The sequence below is a fragment of the Chiloscyllium plagiosum genome, unplaced genomic scaffold, assembly GCF_037043375.1.
Source record: "Chiloscyllium plagiosum isolate Xiang-an unplaced genomic scaffold, Cpla_swu_hap1 HiC_scaffold_2, whole genome shotgun sequence".
NCBI classification, from domain to species: domain Eukaryota; kingdom Metazoa; phylum Chordata; class Chondrichthyes; order Orectolobiformes; family Hemiscylliidae; genus Chiloscyllium; species Chiloscyllium plagiosum.
The window spans coordinates 164361510-164386787 of record NW_028270140.1 but is presented as its reverse complement, the minus strand read 5'-3'; the positions used below and the strand labels follow the sequence as shown (position 1 = coordinate 164386787).

Genomic DNA, 25278 nt, shown 5'->3' with positions numbered 1-25278 from the left:
ATTGCAGATAGAGACCCGTGAGACACTTTCCAGTGCAGATAGACACCCCTGAGACACTGCCCATTGCAGATAGAGACCCTGAGACACTGTCCATTGCAGATAGAGACCCTGAAATACTGTCCATTGCAGATAGAGACCCTGAGATACTGTCCATTGCAGATAGAGACCCGTGAGACACTGCCCATTGCAGATAGAGACCATGAGACACTGTCCATTGCAGATAGAGACCCGTAAGTCACTGTCCATTGCAGATGAAGACCCCGAGACACTGTCCATTGTTGATAGAGACCCGTGAGACACTGCCCATTGCAGATAGAGACCCTGAAATACTGTCCATTGCAGATAGAGACCCTGAGATACTGTCCATTGCAGATAGAGACCCCGAGATACTGTCCATTGCCGATAGAGACCCTGAAATACTGTCCATTGCAGATAGAGACCCTGAGATACTGTCCATTGCAGATAGAGACCCGTGAGTCACTGTCCATTGCAGATAGAGACCCCGAGACACTGCCCATTGCAGATAGAGACCCTGAGACACTGTCCATTGCAGATAGAGACCCTGAGATACTGTCCATTGCAGATAGAGACCCTGAGACACTGCCCATTGCAGATAGAGACCCCGAGACACTGTCCATTGCACATAGAGTTCGTGAGACACTGTCTATTGCAGATAGAGACCCGTGAGACACTGTCCATTGCAGATAGAGATCCTGAGACACTGTCCATTGCAGATAGACACCCCTGAGACACTATACATTGCAGATAGAGATCCCAGATATACTGTCCATTGCAGATAGAGACCCGTGAGACACTTTCCAGTGCAGATAGAGACCCCGAGACACTGTCCATTGCAGATAGAGACCTGTGAGATGCTGTCCATTGCAGATAGAGACCCGTGAGACACTGTCCATTGCAGATAGAGTTCGTGAGTCACTGTCCATTGCAGATAGAGATCCCAGGTACACTGTCCATTTTAGATTGAGATCTCTGAGACACTGTCCACTGTAGATAGAGACCACCGAGACATTGTCCATTGCAGATAGAGACTTCTGAGGTGCTGTCCATTGCAGATAGAGATCCTGAAACATTGTCCATTGCAGATGGAGACCCCTGAGACACTGTCCATTGCAGATAGAGATCCCAGATATAATGTCCATTGCAGATAGAGTTCGTGAGACACTTTCCATTGCAGATAGAGACCCTGAGACACTGTCCATTGCAGATGGAGACCCCGAGACACTGTCCATTGCAGATAGAGACCCGTGAGACACTGTCCATTGCAGATAGAGTTCGTGAGACACTGTCCATTGCAGATAGAGATCCCAGGTACACTGTCCATTTTAGATTGAGATCTCTGAGACACTGTCCACTGTAGATTGAGACCACCGAGACACTGTCCATTGCAGATAGAGACTTCTGAGGTGCTGTCCATTGCAGATAGAGATCCTGAAACATTGTCCATTGCAGATGGAGACCCCTGAGACACTGTCCATTGCAGATAGAGATCCCAGATATAATGTCCATTGCAGATAGAAACCCGTGAGACACTTTCCAGTGCAGATAGAGACCCCTGAGACACTGCCCATTGCAGATAGAGACCCTGAGACACTGTCCATTGCAGATAGAGACCCTGAAATACTGTCCATTGCAGATAGAGACCCTGAGATACTGTCCATTGCAGATAGAGACCCGTGAGACACTGCCCATTGCAGATAGAGACCATGAGACACTGTCCATTGCAGATAGAGACCCGTAAGTCACTGTCCATTGCAGATGAAGAGCCCGAGACACTGTCCATTGTTGATAGAGAGCCGTGAGACACTGCCCATTGCAGATAGAGACCCCGAGATACTGCCCATTGCAGATAGAGACCCTGAGATACTGTCCGTTGCAGATGGAGACCCTGAAATACTGCCCATTGCAGATAGAGACCCGTGAGTCACTGTCTATTGCAGATAGAGACCCCGAGACACTGTCCATTGCAGATAGAGACCCTGAAATACTGTCCATTGCAGATAGAGACCCTGAGATACTGTCCATTGCAGATAGAGACCCGTGAGTCACTGTCCATTGCAGATAGAGACCCTAAGATACTGTGCATTGCAGATAGAGACCCTGAGATACTGTCCATTGCAGATAGAGACCCGTGAGACACTGTCCATTGCAAATCGAGACCCGTGAGACCCTGCCCATTGCAGATAGAGACCCGTGAGACACTGCCCATTGCAGATAGGGACCCCGAGGCACTGTCCATTGCAGGTAGAGATCCTGAGACACTGTCCATTGCAAATAGAGACCCCTGAGATGATGTCCATTGCAGATAGAGATCCTGAGACACTGTCCATTGCAGATAGAGACCCCTGAGACACTGTCCATTGCAGATATCGAGCCTGAGACACTGTCCATTGCAGATAGAGACCCGTGACATACTGTCCATTGCAGATAGAGATCTAGAGACACTGTCCATTGCAGATGGAGACCCGTGAGACACTGCCCATTTCAGATAGAGACCACTGAGACACTGTCCATTGCAGATAGAGACCCGTGAGACACTGTCCATTGCAGATAGAGACCCCTGAGACACTGTCCATTTCAGATAGAGACCACTGAGACACTGTCCATTGCAGATAGAGACCCTGAGACACTGTCCATTGCAGATGGAGACCCTGAGACACTGTCCATTGCAGATAGAGACCCTGAGATACTGTCCATTGCAGATAGATACCCTGAGACACTGTCCATTGCAGATAGAGACCCTGAGATACTGTCCATTGCAGATAGAGACCCGTGAGACACTGTCCATTGCAGATAGAGACCCGTGAGACACTGCCCATTGCAGATAGAGACCCTGAGATAATGCCCATTGCAGATAGCGGCCCTGAGACACCGTCCATTGCAGATAGAGACCCTGAGATACTGTCCATTGCCGATAGAGACCCGTGAGACACTGTCCATTGCAGATAGAGACCCGTGAGACACTGTCGATTGCAGATAGAGACCCGTGAGACACTGCCCATTGCAGATAGAGACCCGTGAGTCACTGTCCATTGCAGATACAGACCCGTGAGATGCAGTCCATTGCAGGTAGAGATCCTGAGACACTGTCCATTGCAGATAGAGACCCCTGAGATGATGTCCATTGCAGATAGAGATCCTGAGACACTGTCCATTGCAGATAGAGACCCCTGAGACACTGACCATTGCAGATAGAGACCCTGAGACACTGTCCATTGCAGATAGAGACCCGTGAGACACTGTCCATTGCACATAGAGACCCCTGAGACGCTGCCCAATGCAGATTGAGACCCCGAGACACTGTCCATTGCAGACAGAGTTCCTGAGACACTGTCCATTGCAGATAGAGACCCGTGAGACACTGTCCATTGCAGATAGAGACCCCGAGACACTGTCCATTGCAGATAGAGATCCCTGAGACACTGTCCATTGCAGATAGACACCCCTGAGACGCTGTCCATTGCAGGTAGAGACCACGAGACACTGTCCATTGCAGATAGAGACCCATGAGACACTGTCCATTGCAGATAGGGAACCCGAGACACTGTCCATTGCAGATAGGGACCGAGAAACACTGTCCATTGCAGATAGAGACCCCTCAGATGCTGGCCCTTGCAAATAGAGATCCCTGAGACACTGTCCATTGCAGATAGACACCCCTGAGACACTGCCTATTTCAGATAGAGATCACTGAGACACTGTCCATTGCAGATAGAGACCCATGAGACACTGTCCATTGCAGATAGAGACCCCGAGACACTGTCCATTGCAGATAGATACCCATGAGACACTGTCCATTGCAGATAGGGACCCCGAGACACTGTCCATTGCAGATAGAGACCCCTGAGACACTGTCCATTGCAGATAGAGATCCTGAGACACTGTCCATTGCAAATAGAGACCCCTGAGAATCTGTCCATTGCAGATAGAGACCCCGAGACACTGCCCAATGCAGATAGAGACCCCGAGACACTGTCCATTGCACATAGAGTTCGTGAGACACTGTCCATTGCAGATAGAGATCCTGAGACACTGTCCATTGCAGATATCGAGCCTGAGACACTGTCCATTGCAGATAGAGACCCGTGACATACTGTCCATTGCAGATAGAGACTAGAGACACTGTCCATTGCAGATGGAGACCCGTGAGACACTGCCCATTTCAGATAGAGACCACTGAGACACTGTCCATTGCAGATAGAGACCCGTGAGACACTGTCCATTGCAGATAGAGACCCCTGAGACACTGTCCATTTCAGATAGAGACCACTGAGACACTGTCCATTGCAGATAGAGACCCTGAGACACTGTCCATTGCAGATGGAGACCCTGAGACACTGTCCATTGCAGATAGAGACCCCTGAGACACTGTCCATTGCAGATAGATACCCTGAGACACTGTCCATTGCAGATAGAGACCCTGAGATACTGTCCATTGCAGATAGAGACCCGTGAGACACTGTCCATTGCAGATAGAGACCCGTGAGACACTGTCGATTGCAGATAGAGACCCGTGAGACACTGCCCATTGCAGATAGAGACCCAGAGATAATGTCCATTGCAGATAGAGACCCGTGAGTCACTGTCCATTGCAGATACAGACCCGTGAGATGCAGTCCATTGCAGGTAGAGATCCTGAGACACTGTCCATTGCAGATAGAGACCCCTGAGATGATGTCCATTGCAGATAGAGATCCTGAGACACTGTCCATTGCAGATAGAGACCCCTGAGACACTGACCATTGCAGATAGATACCCTGAGACACTGTCCATTGCAGATAGAGACCCTGAGATACTGTCCATTGCAGATAGAGACCCGTGAGACACTGTCCATTGCAGATAGAGACCCGTGAGACACTGTCGATTGCAGATAGAGACCCGTGAGACACTGCCCATTGCAGATAGAGACCCAGAGATAATGTCCATTGCAGATAGAGACCCGTGAGTCACTGTCCATTGCAGATACAGACCCGTGAGATGCAGTCCATTGCAGGTAGAGATCCTGAGACACTGTCCATTGCAGATAGAGACCCCTGAGATGATGTCCATTGCAGATAGAGATCCTGAGACACTGTCCATTGCAGATAGAGACCCCTGAGACACTGACCATTGCAGATTGAGACCCTGAGACACTGTCCATTGCAGATAGAGACCCGTGAGACACTGTCCATTGCACATAGAGACCCTTGAGACGCTGCCCAATGCAGATTGAGACCCCGAGACACTGTCCATTGCAGACAGAGTTCCTGAGACACTGTCCATTGCAGATAGAGACCCGTGAGACACTGTCCATTGCAGATAGAGACCCCGAGACACTGTCCATTGCAGATAGAGATCCCTGAGACACTGTCCATTGCAGATAGACACCCCTGAGACGCTGTCCATTGCAGGTAGAGACCACGAGACACTGTCCATTGCAGATAGAGACCCATGAGACACTGTACATTGCAGATAGAGACCCCAAGACACTGTCCATTGCAGATAGGGAACCCGAGACACTGTCCATTGCAGATAGGGACCGAGAAACACTGTCCATTGCAGATAGAGACCCCTCAGATGCCGTCCCTTGCAAATAGAGATCCCTGAGACACTGTCCATTGCAGATAGGGACCGAGAAACACTGTCCATTGCAGATAGAGACCCCTCAGATGCTGTCCCTTGCAAATAGAGATCATTGAGACACTGTCCATTGCAGATAGACACCCCTGAGACACTGCCTATTTCAGATAGAGATCACTGAGACACTGTCCATTGCAGATAGAGACCCATGAGACACTGTCCATTGCAGATAGAGACCCCGAGACACTGTCCATTGCAGATAGATACCCATGAGACACTGTCCATTGCAGATAGGGACCCCGAGACACTGTCCATTGCAGATAGAGACCCCTGAGACACTGTCCATTGCAGATAGAGATCCTGAGACACTGTCCATTGCAAATAGAGACCCCTGAGAATCTGTCCATTGCAGATAGAGACCACGAGACATTGCCCAATGCAGATAGAGACCCCGAGACACTGTCCATTGCACATAGAGTTCGTGAGACACTGTCCATTGCAGATAGAGATCCTGAGACACTGTCCATTGCAGATAGACACCCCTGAGACACTATACATTGCAGATAGAGATCCCAGATATACTGTCCATTGCAGATAGAGACCCGTGAGACACTTTCCATTGCAGAGTTCCTGAGACACTGTCCATTGCAGATAGAGACCCGTGAGACACTTTCCAGTGCAGATAGAGACCCCGAGACACTGTCCATTGCAGATAGAGACCTGTGAGATGCTGCCCATTTCAGATAGAGACCACTGAGACACTGTCCATTGCAGATAGAGACCCGTGAGACACTGTCCATTGCAGATAGAGACCACTGAGACACTGTCCATTGCAGATAGAGACCCGTGAGACACTGTCCATTGCAGATAGAGACCCCTGAGACACTGTCCATTTCAGATAGAGACCACTGAGACACTGTCCATTGCAGATAGAGACCCTGAGACACTGTCCATTGCAGATGGAGACCCTGAGACACTGTCCATTGCAGATAGAGACCCTGAGATACTGTCCATTGCAGATAGAGACCCTGAGACACTGTCCATTGCAGATAGAGACCCTGAGATACTGTCCATTGCAGATAGAGACCCGTGAGACACTGTCCATTGCAGATAGAGACCCGTGAGACACTGCCCATTGCAGATAGAGACCCTGAGATAATGCCCATTGCAGATAGCGGCCCTGAGACACCGTCCATTGCAGATAGAGACCCTGAGATACTGTCCATTGCCGATAGAGACCCGTGAGACACTGTCCATTGCAGATAGAGACCCGTGAGACACTGTCGATTGCAGATAGAGACCCGTGAGACACTGCCCATTGCAGATAGAGACCCGTGAGTCACTGTCCATTGCAGATACAGACCCGTGAGATGCAGTCCATTGCAGGTAGAGATCCTGAGACACTGTCCATTGCAGATAGAGACCCCTGAGATGATGTCCATTGCAGATAGAGATCCTGAGACACTGTCCATTGCAGATAGAGACCCCTGAGACACTGACCATTGCAGATAGAGACCCTGAGACACTGTCCATTGCAGATAGAGACCCGTGAGACACTGTCCATTGCACATAGAGACCCCTGAGACGCTGCCCAATGCAGATTGAGACCCCGAGACACTGTCCATTGCAGACAGAGTTCCTGAGACACTGTCCATTGCAGATAGAGACCCGTGAGACACTGTCCATTGCAGATAGAGACCCCGAGACACTGTCCATTGCAGATAGAGATCCCTGAGACACTGTCCATTGCAGATAGACACCCCTGAGACGCTGTCCATTGCAGGTAGAGACCACGAGACACTGTCCATTGCAGATAGAGACCCATGAGACACTGTCCATTGCAGATAGAGACCCCAAGACACTGTCCATTGCAGATAGGGAACCCGAGACACTGTCCATTGCAGATAGGGACCGAGAAACACTGTCCATTGCAGATAGAGACCCCTCAGATGCTGTCCCTTGCAAATAGAGATCCCTGAGACACTGTCCATTGCAGATAGACACCCCTGAGACACTGCCTATTTCAGATAGAGATCACTGAGACACTGTCCATTGCAGATAGAGACCCATGAGACACTGTCCATTGCAGATAGAGACCCCGAGACACTGTCCATTGCAGATAGATACCCATGAGACACTGTCCATTGCAGATAGGGACCCCGAGACACTGTCCATTGCAGATAGAGACCCCTGAGACACTGTCCATTGCAGATAGAGATCCTGAGACACTGTCCATTGCAAATAGAGACCCCTGAGAATCTGTCCATTGCAGATAGAGACCCCGAGACACTGCCCAATGCAGATAGAGACCCCGAGACACTGTCCATTGCACATAGAGTTCGTGAGACACTGTCCATTGCAGATAGAGATCCTGAGACACTGTCCATTGCAGATATCGAGCCTGAGACACTGTCCATTGCAGATAGAGACCCGTGACATACTGTCCATTGCAGATAGAGACTAGAGACACTGTCCATTGCAGATGGAGACCCGTGAGACACTGCCCATTTCAGATAGAGACCCCGAGACACTGTCCATTGCACATAGAGTTCGTGAGACACTGTCCATTGCAGATAGAGATCCTGAGACACTGTCCATTGCAGATATCGAGCCTGAGACACTGTCCATTGCAGATAGAGACCCGTGACATACTGTCCATTGCAGATAGAGACTAGAGACACTGTCCATTGCAGATAGAGACCCGTGAGACACTGTCCATTGCAAATCGAGACCCGTGAGACCCTGCCCATTGCAGATAGAGACCCGTGAGACACTGCCCATTGCAGATAGGGACCCCGAGGCACTGTCCATTGCAGGTAGAGATCCTGAGACACTGTCCATTGCAAATAGAGACCCCTGAGATGATGTCCATTGCAGATAGAGATCCTGAGACACTGTCCATTGCAGATAGAGACCCCTGAGACACTGTCCATTGCAGATATCGAGCCTGAGACACTGTCCATTGCAGATAGAGACCCGTGACATACTGTCCATTGCAGATAGAGATCTAGAGACACTGTCCATTGCAGATGGAGACCCGTGAGACACTGCCCATTTCAGATAGAGACCACTGAGACACTGTCCATTGCAGATAGAGACCCGTGAGACACTGTCCATTGCAGATAGAGACCCCTGAGACACTGTCCATTTCAGATAGAGACCACTGAGACACTGTCCATTGCAGATAGAGACCCTGAGACACTGTCCATTGCAGATGGAGACCCTGAGACACTGTCCATTGCAGATAGAGACCCTGAGATACTGTCCATTGCAGATAGATACCCTGAGACACTGTCCATTGCAGATAGAGACCCTGAGATACTGTCCATTGCAGATAGAGACCCGTGAGACACTGTCCATTGCAGATAGAGACCCGTGAGACACTGCCCATTGCAGATAGAGACCCTGAGATAATGCCCATTGCAGATAGCGGCCCTGAGACACCGTCCATTGCAGATAGAGACCCTGAGATACTGTCCATTGCCGATAGAGACCCGTGAGACACTGTCCATTGCAGATAGAGACCCGTGAGACACTGTCGATTGCAGATAGAGACCCGTGAGACACTGCCCATTGCAGATAGAGACCCGTGAGTCACTGTCCATTGCAGATACAGACCCGTGAGATGCAGTCCATTGCAGGTAGAGATCCTGAGACACTGTCCATTGCAGATAGAGACCCCTGAGATGATGTCCATTGCAGATAGAGATCCTGAGACACTGTCCATTGCAGATAGAGACCCCTGAGACACTGACCATTGCAGATAGAGACCCTGAGACACTGTCCATTGCAGATAGAGACCCGTGAGACACTGTCCATTGCACATAGAGACCCCTGAGACGCTGCCCAATGCAGATTGAGACCCCGAGACACTGTCCATTGCAGACAGAGTTCCTGAGACACTGTCCATTGCAGATAGAGACCCGTGAGACACTGTCCATTGCAGATAGAGACCCCGAGACACTGTCCATTGCAGATAGAGATCCCTGAGACACTGTCCATTGCAGATAGACACCCCTGAGACGCTGTCCATTGCAGGTAGAGACCACGAGACACTGTCCATTGCAGATAGAGACCCATGAGACACTGTCCATTGCAGATAGGGAACCCGAGACACTGTCCATTGCAGATAGGGACCGAGAAACACTGTCCATTGCAGATAGAGACCCCTCAGATGCTGTCCCTTGCAAATAGAGATCCCTGAGACACTGTCCATTGCAGATAGACACCCCTGAGACACTGCCTATTTCAGTTAGAGATCACTGAGACACTGTCCATTGCAGATAGAGACCCATGAGACACTGTCCATTGCAGATAGAGACCCCGAGACACTGTCCATTGCAGATAGATACCCATGAGACACTGTCCATTGCAGATAGGGACCCCGAGACACTGTCCATTGCAGATAGAGACCCCTGAGACACTGTCCATTGCAGATAGAGATCCTGAGACACTGTCCATTGCAAATAGAGACCCCTGAGAATCTGTCCATTGCAGATAGAGACCCCGAGACACTGCCCAATGCAGATAGAGACCCCGAGACACTGTCCATTGCACATAGAGTTCGTGAGACACTGTCCATTGCAGATAGAGATCCTGAGACACTGTCCATTGCAGATATCGAGCCTGAGACACTGTCCATTGCAGATAGAGACCCGTGACATACTGTCCATTGCAGATAGAGACTAGAGACACTGTCCATTGCAGATGGAGGCCCGTGAGACACTGCCCATTTCAGATAGAGACCACTGAGACACTGTCCATTGCAGATAGAGACCCGTGAGACACTGTCCATTGCAGATAGAGACCCCTGAGACACTGTCCATTTCAGATAGAGACCACTGAGACACTGTCCATTGCAGATAGAGACCCTGAGACACTGTCCATTGCAGATGGAGACCCTGAGACACTGTCCATTGCAGATAGAGACCCCTGAGACACTGTCCATTGCAGATAGATACCCTGAGACACTGTCCATTGCAGATAGAGACCCTGAGATACTGTCCATTGCAGATAGAGACCCGTGAGACACTGTCCATTGCAGATAGAGACCCGTGAGACACTGTCGATTGCAGATAGAGACCCGTGAGACACTGCCCATTGCAGATAGAGACCCAGAGATAATGTCCATTGCAGATAGAGACCCGTGAGTCACTGTCCATTGCAGATACAGACCCGTGAGATGCAGTCCATTGCAGGTAGAGATCCTGAGACACTGTCCATTGCAGATAGAGACCCCTGAGATGATGTCCATTGCAGATAGAGATCCTGAGACACTGTCCATTGCAGATAGAGACCCCTGAGACACTGACCATTGCAGATAGAGATCCTGAGACTCTGTCCATTGCAGATAGAGACCCCTGAGACACTGTCCATTGCAGGTAGAGACCCTGAGACTCTGTCCATTGCAGATAGATACCCTGAGACACTGTCCATTGCAGATAGAGACCCTGAGATACTGTCCATTGCAGATAGAGACCCGTGAGACACTGTCCATTGCAGATAGAGACCCGTGAGACACTGTCGATTGCAGATAGAGACCCGTGAGACACTGCCCATTGCAGATAGAGACCCAGAGATAATGTCCATTGCAGATAGAGACCCGTGAGTCACTGTCCATTGCAGATACAGACCCGTGAGATGCAGTCCATTGCAGGTAGAGATCCTGAGACACTGTCCATTGCAGATAGAGACCCCTGAGATGATGTCCATTGCAGATAGAGATCCTGAGACACTGTCCATTGCAGATAGAGACCCCTGAGACACTGACCATTGCAGATTGAGACCCTGAGACACTGTCCATTGCAGATAGAGACCCGTGAGACACTGTCCATTGCACATAGAGACCCTTGAGACGCTGCCCAATGCAGATTGAGACCCCGAGACACTGTCCATTGCAGACAGAGTTCCTGAGACACTGTCCATTGCAGATAGAGACCCGTGAGACACTGTCCATTGCAGATAGAGACCCCGAGACACTGTCCATTGCAGATAGAGATCCCTGAGACACTGTCCATTGCAGATAGACACCCCTGAGACGCTGTCCATTGCAGGTAGAGACCACGAGACACTGTCCATTGCAGATAGAGACCCATGAGACACTGTACATTGCAGATAGAGACCCCAAGACACTGTCCATTGCAGATAGGGAACCCGAGACACTGTCCATTGCAGATAGGGACCGAGAAACACTGTCCATTGCAGATAGAGACCCCTCAGATGCCGTCCCTTGCAAATAGAGATCCCTGAGACACTGTCCATTGCAGATAGGGACCGAGAAACACTGTCCATTGCAGATAGAGACCCCTCAGATGCTGTCCCTTGCAAATAGAGATCATTGAGACACTGTCCATTGCAGATAGACACCCCTGAGACACTGCCTATTTCAGATAGAGATCACTGAGACACTGTCCATTGCAGATAGAGACCCATGAGACACTGTCCATTGCAGATAGAGACCCCGAGACACTGTCCATTGCAGATAGATACCCATGAGACACTGTCCATTGCAGATAGGGACCCCGAGACACTGTCCATTGCAGATAGAGACCCCTGAGACACTGTCCATTGCAGATAGAGATCCTGAGACACTGTCCATTGCAAATAGAGACCCCTGAGAATCTGTCCATTGCAGATAGAGACCACGAGACATTGCCCAATGCAGATAGAGACCCCGAGACACTGTCCATTGCACATAGAGTTCGTGAGACACTGTCCATTGCAGATAGAGATCCTGAGACACTGTCCATTGCAGATAGACACCCCTGAGACACTATACATTGCAGATAGAGATCCCAGATATACTGTCCATTGCAGATAGAGACCCGTGAGACACTTTCCATTGCAGAGTTCCTGAGACACTGTCCATTGCAGATAGAGACCCGTGAGACACTTTCCAGTGCAGATAGAGACCCCGAGACACTGTCCATTGCAGATAGAGACCTGTGAGATGCTGCCCATTTCAGATAGAGACCACTGAGACACTGTCCATTGCAGATAGAGACCCGTGAGACACTGTCCATTGCAGATAGAGACCACTGAGACACTGTCCATTGCAGATAGAGACCCGTGAGACACTGTCCATTGCAGATAGAGACCCCTGAGACACTGTCCATTTCAGATAGAGACCACTGAGACACTGTCCATTGCAGATAGAGACCCTGAGACACTGTCCATTGCAGATGGAGACCCTGAGACACTGTCCATTGCAGATAGAGACCCTGAGATACTGTCCATTGCAGATAGAGACCCTGAGACACTGTCCATTGCAGATAGAGACCCTGAGATACTGTCCATTGCAGATAGAGACCCGTGAGACACTGTCCATTGCAGATAGAGACCCGTGAGACACTGCCCATTGCAGATAGAGACCCTGAGATAATGCCCATTGCAGATAGCGGCCCTGAGACACCGTCCATTGCAGATAGAGACCCTGAGATACTGTCCATTGCCGATAGAGACCCGTGAGACACTGTCCATTGCAGATAGAGACCCGTGAGACACTGTCGATTGCAGATAGAGACCCGTGAGACACTGCCCATTGCAGATAGAGACCCGTGAGTCACTGTCCATTGCAGATACAGACCCGTGAGATGCAGTCCATTGCAGGTAGAGATCCTGAGACACTGTCCATTGCAGATAGAGACCCCTGAGATGATGTCCATTGCAGATAGAGATCCTGAGACACTGTCCATTGCAGATAGAGACCCCTGAGACACTGACCATTGCAGATAGAGACCCTGAGACACTGTCCATTGCAGATAGAGACCCGTGAGACACTGTCCATTGCACATAGAGACCCCTGAGACGCTGCCCAATGCAGATTGAGACCCCGAGACACTGTCCATTGCAGACAGAGTTCCTGAGACACTGTCCATTGCAGATAGAGACCCGTGAGACACTGTCCATTGCAGATAGAGACCCCGAGACACTGTCCATTGCAGATAGAGATCCCTGAGACACTGTCCATTGCAGATAGACACCCCTGAGACGCTGTCCATTGCAGGTAGAGACCACGAGACACTGTCCATTGCAGATAGAGACCCATGAGACACTGTCCATTGCAGATAGAGACCCCAAGACACTGTCCATTGCAGATAGGGAACCCGAGACACTGTCCATTGCAGATAGGGACCGAGAAACACTGTCCATTGCAGATAGAGACCCCTCAGATGCTGTCCCTTGCAAATAGAGATCCCTGAGACACTGTCCATTGCAGATAGACACCCCTGAGACACTGCCTATTTCAGATAGAGATCACTGAGACACTGTCCATTGCAGATAGAGACCCATGAGACACTGTCCATTGCAGATAGAGACCCCGAGACACTGTCCATTGCAGATAGATACCCATGAGACACTGTCCATTGCAGATAGGGACCCCGAGACACTGTCCATTGCAGATAGAGACCCCTGAGACACTGTCCATTGCAGATAGAGATCCTGAGACACTGTCCATTGCAAATAGAGACCCCTGAGAATCTGTCCATTGCAGATAGAGACCCCGAGACACTGCCCAATGCAGATAGAGACCCCGAGACACTGTCCATTGCACATAGAGTTCGTGAGACACTGTCCATTGCAGATAGAGATCCTGAGACACTGTCCATTGCAGATATCGAGCCTGAGACACTGTCCATTGCAGATAGAGACCCGTGACATACTGTCCATTGCAGATAGAGACTAGAGACACTGTCCATTGCAGATGGAGACCCGTGAGACACTGCCCATTTCAGATAGAGACCACTGAGACACTGTCCATTGCAGATAGAGACCCGTGAGACACTGTCCATTGCAGATAGAGACCCCTGAGACACTGTCCATTTCAGATAGAGACCACTGAGACACTGTCCATTGCAGATAGAGACCCTGAGACACTGTCCATTGCAGATGGAGACCCTGAGACACTGTCCATTGCAGATAGAGACCCCTGAGACACTGTCCATTTCAGATAGAGACCACTGAGACACTGTCCATTGCAGATAGCGACCCTGAGACACTGTCCATTGCAGATAGAGACCCTGAGACACTGTCCATTGCAGATAGAGACCCGTGAGACACTGTCCATTGCAGATAGAGACCCGTGAGACACTGCCCATTGCAGATAGAGACCCAGAGATAATGTCCATTGCAGATAGAGACCCGTGAGTCACTGTCCATTGCAGATACAGACCCGTGAGATGCAGTCCATTGCAGGTAGAGATCCTGAGACACTGTCCATTGCAGATAGAGACCCCTGAGATGATGTCCATTGCAGATAGAGATCCTGAGACACTGTCCATTGCAGATAGAGACCCGTGACATACTGTCCATTGCAGATAGAGACTAGAGACACTGTCCATTGCAGATGGAGACCCGTGAGACACTGCCCATTTCAGATAGAGACCACTGAGACACTGTCCATTGCAGATAGAGACCCGTGAGACACTGTCCATTGCAGATAGAGACCCCTGAGACACTGTCCATTTCAGATAGAGACCACTGAGACACTGTCCATTGCAGATAGAGACCCTGAGACACTGTCCATTGCAGATGGAGACCCTGAGACACTGTCCATTGCAGATAGAGACCCCTGAGACACTGTCCATTTCAGATAGAGACCACTGAGACACTGTCCATTGCAGATAGCGACCCTGAGACACTGTCCATTGCAGATAGAGACCCTGAGACACTGTCCATTGCAGATAGAGACCCGTGAGACACTGTCGATTGCAGATAGAGACCCGTGAGACACTGCCCATTGCAGATAGAGACCCAGAGATAATGTCCATTGCAGATAGAGACCCGTGAGTCACTGTCCATTGCAGATACAGACCCGTGAGATGCAGTCCATTGCAGGTAGAGATCCTGAGACACTGTCCATTGCAGATAGAGACCCCTGAGATGATGTCCATTGCAGATAGAGATCCTGAGACACTGTCCATTGCAGATAGAGACCCCTGAGACACTGACCATTGCAGATTGAGACCCTGAGACACTGTCCATTGCAGATAGAGACCCGTGAGACACTGTCCATTGCACATAGAGACCCTTGAGACGCTGCCCAATGCAGATTGAGACCCCGAGACACTGTCCATTGCAGACAGAGTTCCTGAGACACTGTCCATTGCAGATAGAGACCCGTGAGACACTGTCCATTGCAGATAGAGACCCCGAGACACTGTCCATTGCAGATAGAGATCCCTGAGACACTGTCCATTGCAGATAGACACCCCTGAGACGCTGTCCATTGCAGGGAGAGACCACGAGACACTGTCCATTGCAGATAGAGACCCATGAGACACTGTACATTGCAGATAGAGACCCCAAGACACTGTCCATTGCAGATATGGAACCCGAGACACTGTCCATTGCAGATAGGGACCGAGAAACACTGTCCATTGCAGATAGAGACCCCTCAGATGCCGTCCCTTGCAAATAGAGATCCCTGAGACACTGTCCATTGCAGATAGGGACCGAGAAACACTGTCCATTGCAGATAGAGACCCCTCAGATGCTGTCCCTTGCAAATAGAGATCATTGAGACACTGTCCATTGCAGATAGACACCCCTGAGACACTGCCTATTTCAGATAGAGATCACTGAGACACTGTCCATTGCAGATAGAGACCCATGAGACACTGTCCATTGCAGATAGAGACCCCGAGACACTGTCCATTGCAGATAGATACCCATGAGACACTGTCCATTGCAGACAGAGTTCCTGAGACACTGTCCATTGCAGATAGAGACCCGTGAGACACTTTCCATTGCAGACAGAGTTCCTGAGACACTGTCCATTGCAGATAGAGACCCGTGAGACACTTTCCAGTGCAGATAGAGACCCCGAGACACTGTCCATTGCAGATAGAGACCTGTGAGATGCTGTCCATTGCAGATAGAGACCCGTGAGACACTGCCCATTGCATATAGTGACCCTGAGACACTGTCCATTGCAGATAGAGACCCTGAGACACTGTCCATTGCAGATAGGGACCCGTGAGACACTGTCCATTGCAGATAGAGACCCGTGAGACACTGTCCATTGCAGATAGAGATCCCAGGTACAGTGTCCATTTTAGATTGAAATCTCTGAGACACTGTCCACTGTCGATAGAGACCACCGAGACACTGTCCATTGCAGATAGAGAATTCTGAGGTGCTGTCCATTGCAGATAGAGATCCTGAAACATTGTCCATTGCAGATGGAGACCCCTGAGACACTGTCCATTGCGGATAGAGATCCCAGATATAATGTCCCTTGCAGATAGAGACCCCTGAGACACTGCCCATTGCAGATAGAGACCCTGAGATACTGTCCATTGCAGATAGAGACCCCTGAGACACTGCCCATTGCAGATAGAGACCCGTAAGTCACTGTCCATTGCAGATGAAGACCCCGAGACACTGTCCATTGTTGATAGAGATCCGTGAGACACTGCCCATTGCAGATAGAGACCCCGAGATACTGTCCATTGCAGATAGAGACTTCTGAGGTGCTGTCCATTGCAGATAGAGATCCTGAAACATTGTCCATTGCAGATGGAGATCCCAGATATAATGTCCATTGCAGATAGAGACCCGTGAGACACTTTCCAGTGCAGATAGAGACCCCTGAGACACTGCCCATTGCAGATAGAGACCCTGAGACACTGTCCATTGCAGATAGAGACCCTGAAATACTGTCCATTGCAGATAGAGACCCTGAGATACTGTCCATTGCAGATAGAGACCCGTGAGACACTGCCCATTGCAGATAGAGACCATGAGACACTGTCCATTGCAGATAGAGACCCGTAAGTCACTGTCCATTGCAGATGAAGACCCCGAGACACTGTCCATTGTTGATAGAGACCCGTGAGACACTGCCCATTGCAGATAGAGACCCTGAAATACTGTCCATTGCAGATAGAGACCCTGAGATACTGTCCATTGCAGATAGAGACCCCGAGATACTGTCCATTGCCGATAGAGACCCTGAAATACTGTCCATTGCAGATAGAGACCCTGAGATACTGTCCATTGCAGATAGAGACCCGTGAGTCACTGTCCATTGCAGATAGAGACCCCGAGACACTGCCCATTGCAGATAGAGACCCTGAGACACTGTCCATTGCAGATAGAGACCCTGAGATACTGTCCATTGCAGATAGAGACCCTGAGACACTGCCCATTGCAGATAGAGACCCCGAGACACTGTCCATTGCACATAGAGTTCGTGAGACACTGTCTATTGCAGATAGAGACCCGTGAGACACTGTCCATTGCAGATAGAGATCCTGAGACACTGTCCATTGCAGATAGACACCCCTGAGACACTATACATTGCAGATAGAGATCCCAGATATACTGTCCATTGCAGATAGAGACCCGTGAGACACTTTCCAGTGCAGATAGAGACCCCGAGACACTGTCCATTGCAGATAGAGACCTGTGAGATGCTGTCCATTGCAGATAGAGACCCGTGAGACACTGTCCATTGCAGATAGAGTTCGTGAGTCACTGTCCATTGCAGATAGAGATCCCAGGTACACTGTCCATTTTAGATTGAGATCTCTGAGACACTGTCCACTGTAGATAGAGACCACCGAGACATTGTCCATTGCAGATAGAGACTTCTGAGGTGCTGTCCATTGCAGATAGAGATCCTGAAACATTGTCCATTGCAGATGGAGACCCCTGAGACACTGTCCATTGCAGATAGAGATCCCAGATATAATGTCCATTGCAGATAGAGTTCGTGAGACACTTTCCATTGCAGATAGAGACCCTGAGACACTGTCCATTGCAGATGGAGACCCCGAGACACTGTCCATTGCAGATAGAGACCCGTGAGACACTGTCCATTGCAGATAGAGTTCGTGAGACACTGTCCATTGCAGATAGAGATCCCAGGTACACTGTCCATTTTAGATTGAGATCTCTGAGACACTGTCCACTGTAGATTGAGACCACCGAGACACTGTCCATTGCAGATAGAGACTTCTGAGGTGCTGTCCATTGCAGATAGAGATCCTGAAACATTGTCCATTGCAGATGGAGACCCCTGAGACACTGTCCATTGCAGATAGAGATCCCAGATATAATGTCCATTGCAGATAGAAACCCGTGAGACACTTTCCAGTGCAGATAGAGACCCCTGAGACACTGCCCATTGCAGATAGAGACCCTGAGACACTGTCCATTGCAGATAGAGACCCTGAAATACTGTCCATTGCAGATAGAGACCCTGAGATACTGTCCATTGCAGATAGAGACCCGTGAGACACTGCCCATTGCAGATAGAGACCATGAGACACTGTCCATTGCAGATAGAGACCCGTAAGTCACTGTCCATTGCAGATGAAGAGCCCGAGACACTGTCCATTGTTGATAGAGAGCCGTGAGACACTGCCCATTGCAGATAGAGACCCCGAGATACTGCCCATTGCAGATAGAGACCCTGAGATACTGTCCGTTGCAGATGGAGACCCTGAAATACTGCCCATTGCAGATAGAGACCCGTGAGTCACTGTCTATTGCAGATAGAGACCCCGAGACACTGTCCATTGCAGATAGAGACCCTGAAATACTGTCCATTGCAGATAGAGACCCTGAGATACTGTCCATTGCAGATAGAGACCCGTGAGTCACTGTCCATTGCAGATAGAGACCCTAAGATACTGTGCATTGCAGATAGAGACCCTGAGATACTGTCCATTGCAGATAGAGACCCGTGAGACACTGTCCATTGCAAATCGAGACCCGTGAGACCCTGCCCATTGCAGATAGAGACCCGTGAGACACTGCCCATTGCAGATAGGGACCCCGAGGCACTGTCCATTGCAGATAGGGACCCCGAGACACTGTCCATTGCAGATAGAGACCCCGAGACACTGTCCATTGCAGATAGGGACCCCGAGACCCTGTCCATTGCAGATAGGGACCGAGAAACACTGTCCATTGCAGATAGAGACCCCTCAGATGCTGTCCCTTGCAAATAGAGATCCCTGAGACACTGTCCATTGCAGATAGACACACCTGAGATACTGCCTATTTCAGATAGAGATCACTGAGACACTGTCCATTGCAGATAGAGACCCATGAGACACTGTCCATTGCAGATAGAGACCCCGAGACACTGTCCATTGCAGATAGAGACCCGTGAGACACTGTCCATTGCAGATAGAGACCCCGAGACACTGCCCATTGCAGATAGAGACCCTGAGACACTGTCCATTGCAGATAGAGACCCTGAAATACTGTCCATTGCAGATAGAGACCCTGAGATACTGTCCATTGCAGATAGAGACCCGTGAGACACTGCCCATTGCAGATAGAGACCATGAGACACTGTCCATTGCAGATAGAGACCCGTAAGTCACTGTCCATTGCAGATGAAGACCCCGAGACACTGTCCATTGTTGATAGAGACCCGTGAGACACTGCCCATTGCAGATAGAGACCCTGAAATACTGTCCATTGCAGATAGAGACCCTGAGATACTGTCCATTGCAGATAGAGACCCCGAGATACTGTCCATTGCCGATAGAGACCCTGAAATACTGTCCATTGCAGATAGAGACCCTGAGATACTGTCCATTGCAGATAGAGACCCGTGAGTCACTGTCCATTGCAGATAGAGACCCCGAGACACTGCCCATTGCAGATAGAGACCCTGAGACACTGTCCATTGCAGATAGAGACCCTGAGATACTGTCCATTGCAGATAGAGACCCTGAGACACTGCCCATTGCAGATAGAGACCCCGAGACACTGTCCATTGCACATAGAGTTCGTGAGACACTGTCTATTGCAGATAGAGACCCGTGAGACACTGTCCATTGCAGATAGAGATCCTGAGACACTGTCCATTGCAGATAGACACCCCTGAGACACTATACATTGCAGATAGAGATCCCAGATATACTGTCCATTGCAGATAGAGACCCGTGAGACACTTTCCAGTGCAGATAGAGACCCCGAGACACTGTCCATTGCAGATAGAGACCTGTGAGATGCTGTCCATTGCAGATAGAGACCCGTGAGACACTGTCCATTGCAGATAGAGTTCGTGAGTCACTGTCCATTGCAGATAGAGATCCCAGGTACACTGTCCATTTTAGATTGAGATCTCTGAGACACTGTCCACTGTAGATAGAGACCACCGAGACATTGTCCATTGCAGATAGAGACTTCTGAGGTGCTGTCCATTGCAGATAGAGATCCTGAAACATTGTCCATTGCAGATGGAGACCCCTGAGACACTGTCCATTGCAGATAGAGATCCCAGATATAATGTCCATTGCAGATAGAGTTCGTGAGACACTTTCCATTGCAGATAGAGACCCTGAGACACTGTCCATTGCAGATGGAGACCCCGAGACACTGTCCATTGCAGATAGAGACCCGTGAGACACTGTCCATTGCAGATAGAGTTCGTGAGACACTGTCCATTGCAGATAGAGATCCCAGGTACACTGTCCATTTTAGATTGAGATCTCTGAGACACTGTCCACTGTAGATAGAGACCACCGAGACACTGTCCATTGCAGATAGAGACTTCTGAGGTGCTGTCCATTGCAGATAGAGATCCTGAAACATTGTCCATTGCAGATGGAGACCCCTGAGACACTGTCCATTGCAGATAGAGATCCCAGATATAATGTCCATTGCAGATAGAAACCCGTGAGACACTTTCCAGTGCAGATAGAGACCCCTGAGACACTGCCCATTGCAGATAGAGACCCTGAGACACTGTCCATTGCAGATAGAGACCCTGAAATACTGTCCATTGCAGATAGAGACCCTGAGATACTGTCCATTGCAGATAGAGACCCGTGAGACACTGCCCATTGCAGATAGAGACCATGAGACACTGTCCATTGCAGATAGAGACCCGTAAGTCACTGTCCATTGCAGATGAAGAGCCCGAGACACTGTCCATTGTTGATAGAGAGCCGTGAGACACTGCCCATTGCAGATAGAGACCCCGAGATACTGCCCATTGCAGATAGAGACCCTGAGATACTGTCCGTTGCAGATGGAGACCCTGAAATACTGCCCATTGCAGATAGAGACCCGTGAGTCACTGTCTATTGCAGATAGAGACCCCGAGACACTGTCCATTGCAGATAGAGACCCTGAAATACTGTCCATTGCAGATAGAGACCCTGAGATACTGTCCATTGCAGATAGAGACCCGTGAGTCACTGTCCATTGCAGATAGAGACCCTAAGATACTGTGCATTGCAGATAGAGACCCTGAGATACTGTCCATTGCAGATAGAGACCCGTGAGACACTGTCCATTGCAAATCGAGACCCGTGAGACCCTGCCCATTGCAGATAGAGACCCGTGAGACACTGCCCATTGCAGATAGGGACCCCGAGGCACTGTCCATTGCAGATAGGGACCCCGAGACACTGTCCATTGCAGATAGAGACCCCGAGACACTGTCCATTGCAGATAGGGACCCCGAGACCCTGTCCATTGCAGATAGGGACCGAGAAACACTGTCCATTGCAGATAGAGACCCCTCAGATGCTGTCCCTTGCAAATAGAGATCCCTGAGACACTGTCCATTGCAGATAGACACCCCTGAGATACTGCCTATTTCAGATAGAGATCACTGAGACACTGTCCATTGCAGATAGAGACCCATGAGACACTGTCCATTGCAGATAGAGACCCCGAGACACTGTCCATTGCAGATAGAGACCCGTGAGACACTGTCCATTGCAGATAGGGACACCGAGACACTGTCCATTGCAGATAGGGACCGAGAAACACTGTCCATTGCAGATAGAGACCCTGAGATACTGTCCATTGCAGATAGAGACCCGTGAGACACTGTCCATTGCAGATAGAGACGCCGAGACACTGTCCATTGCAGATAAAGACCCATGAGACACTGCCCATTGCAGATAGAGACACGTGAGATACTGCCCATTGCAGATAGAGACCTGTGAGACACTGTCCATTGCAGATAGAGACCCGTGAGACACTGCCCATTGCATATAGAGACCCCGAGACACTGTCCATTGCAGATAGAGACCCCGAGACACTGTCCATTGCAGATAGAGACCCGTGAGACACTGCCCATTGCAGATAGAGACCCTGAGACACTGTCCATTGCAGATAGAGACCCTGAGATACTGTCCATTTCAGATAGAGACCCGTGAGACACTGTCCATTGCAGATAGAGACCCGTGAGACATTCCCCTTTGCAGATAGGGACACGAGACACTGACCATTGCAGATAGAGACTCTGAGATACTGTCCATTGCAGATAGAGACCGGTGAGACACTGCCCATTTCAGATCGAGACCCTGAGACACTGTCCATTGCAGATAGAGACCGGTGAGTCACTGTCCATTGCTGGTAGAGACCCCGAGAGACTGTCCATTGCCGATAGAGATCCGTGAGACACTGTCTATTGCAGATAGATACCCTGAGATACTGTGCATTGCAGATAGAGACCCATGAGACACTGTCCATTGCAGATAGAGACCCTGAAATACTGTCCATTGCAGATAGAGACCCTGACATACTGTCCATTGCAGATAGAGACCCGTGAGTCACTGCCCATTGCAGATAGAGACCCCCAGACACTGTCCATTGCAGATAGAGACCCCTGAGACACTGTCCATTTCAGATAGAGACCACTGAGACACTGTGTTTTGCAGATAGAGACCCTGAGACACTGTCCATTGCAGATAGAGATCCTGAGACACTGTCCATTGCAGATAGAGACCCTGAGATACTGTCCATTGCAGATAGAGACCCGTGAGATACTGTCCATTGCAGATAGAGACCCGTGAGACATTCCCCTTAGCAGATAGGGACCCGAGACACTGTCCATTGCAGATAGAGACTCTGAGATACTGTCCATTGCAGATAGAGACCCGTGAGACACTGCCCATTGCAGATAGAGACCACCAGACACTGTCCATTGCAGATAGAGACCCCTGAGACACTGTCCATTTCAGATAGAGACCACTGAGACACTGTGTTTTGCAGATAGAGACCCTGAGACACTGTCCATTGCAGATAGAGACCCTGACATACTGTCCATTGCAGATAGAGACCCGTGAGTCACTGCCCATTGCAGATAGAGACCCCCAGACACTGTCCATTGCAGATAGAGACCCCTGAGACACTGTCCATTTCAGATAGAGACCACTGAGACACTGTGTTTTGCAGATAGAGACCCTGAGACACTGTCCATTGCAGATAGAGATCCTGAGACACTGTCCATTGCAGATAGAGACCCTGAGATACTGTCCATTGCAGATAGAGACCCGTGAGATACTGTCCATTGCAGATAGAGACCCGTGAGACATTCCCCTTAGCAGATAGGGACCCGAGACACTGTCCATTGCAGATAGAGACTCTGAGATACTGTCCATTGCAGATAGAGACCCGTGAGACACTGCCCATTGCAGATAGAGACCACCAGACACTGTCCATTGCAGATAGAGACCCCTGAGACACTGTCCATTTCAGATAGAGACCACTGAGACACTGTGTTTTGCAGATAGAGACCCTGAGACACTGTCCATTGCAGATAGAGACCTGTGAGATGCTGTCCATTGCAGATAGAGACCCGTGAGACACTGTCCATTGCAGATAGAGTTCGTGAGTCACTGTCCATTGCAGATAGAGATCCCAGGTACACTGTCCATTTTAGATTGAGATCTCTGAGACACTGTCCACTGTAGATAGAGACCACCGAGACATTGTCCATTGCAGATAGAGACTTCTGAGGTGCTGTCCATTGCAGATAGAGATCCTGAAACATTGTCCATTGCAGATGGAGACCCCTGAGACACTGTCCATTGCAGATAGAGATCCCAGATATAATGTCCATTGCAGATAGAGTTCGTGAGACACTTTCCATTGCAGATAGAGACCCTGAGACACTGTCCATTGCAGATGGAGACCCCGAGACACTGTCCATTGCAGATAGAGACCCGTGAGACACTGTCCATTGCAGATAGAGTTCGTGAGACACTGTCCATTGCAGATAGAGATCCCAGGTACACTGTCCATTTTAGATTGAGATCTCTGAGACACTGTCCACTGTAGATAGAGACCACCGAGACACTGTCCATTGCAGATAGAGACTTCTGAGGTGCTGTCCATTGCAGATAGAGATCCTGAAACATTGTCCATTGCAGATGGAGACCCCTGAGACACTGTCCATTGCAGATAGAGATCCCAGATATAATGTCCATTGCAGATAGAAACCCGTGAGACACTTTCCAGTGCAGATAGAGACCCCTGAGACACTGCCCATTGCAGATAGAGACCCTGAGACACTGTCCATTGCAGATAGAGACCCTGAAATACTGTCCATTGCAGATAGAGACCCTGAGATACTGTCCATTGCAGATAGAGACCCGTGAGACACTGCCCATTGCAGATAGAGACCATGAGACACTGTCCATTGCAGATAGAGACCCGTAAGTCACTGTCCATTGCAGATGAAGAGCCCGAGACACTGTCCATTGTTGATAGAGAGCCGTGAGACACTGCCCATTGCAGATAGAGACCCCGAGATACTGCCCATTGCAGATAGAGACCCTGAGATACTGTCCGTTGCAGATGGAGACCCTGAAATACTGCCCATTGCAGATAGAGACCCGTGAGTCACTGTCTATTGCAGATAGAGACCCCGAGACACTGTCCATTGCAGATAGAGACCCTGAAATACTGTCCATTGCAGATAGAGACCCTGAG

At 49.7% G+C, this 25278-nt stretch overlaps 1 protein-coding gene across 2 annotated transcripts in view; it reads left to right on the top strand.

Annotated features, from left to right (window-relative positions):
• Positions 1 to 25278, top strand: part of LOC122565415 (excitatory amino acid transporter 1-like) — a 303209-nt gene that overhangs the window by 88013 nt on the left and 189918 nt on the right. The gene's annotated exons all lie outside the window — the stretch shown is intronic.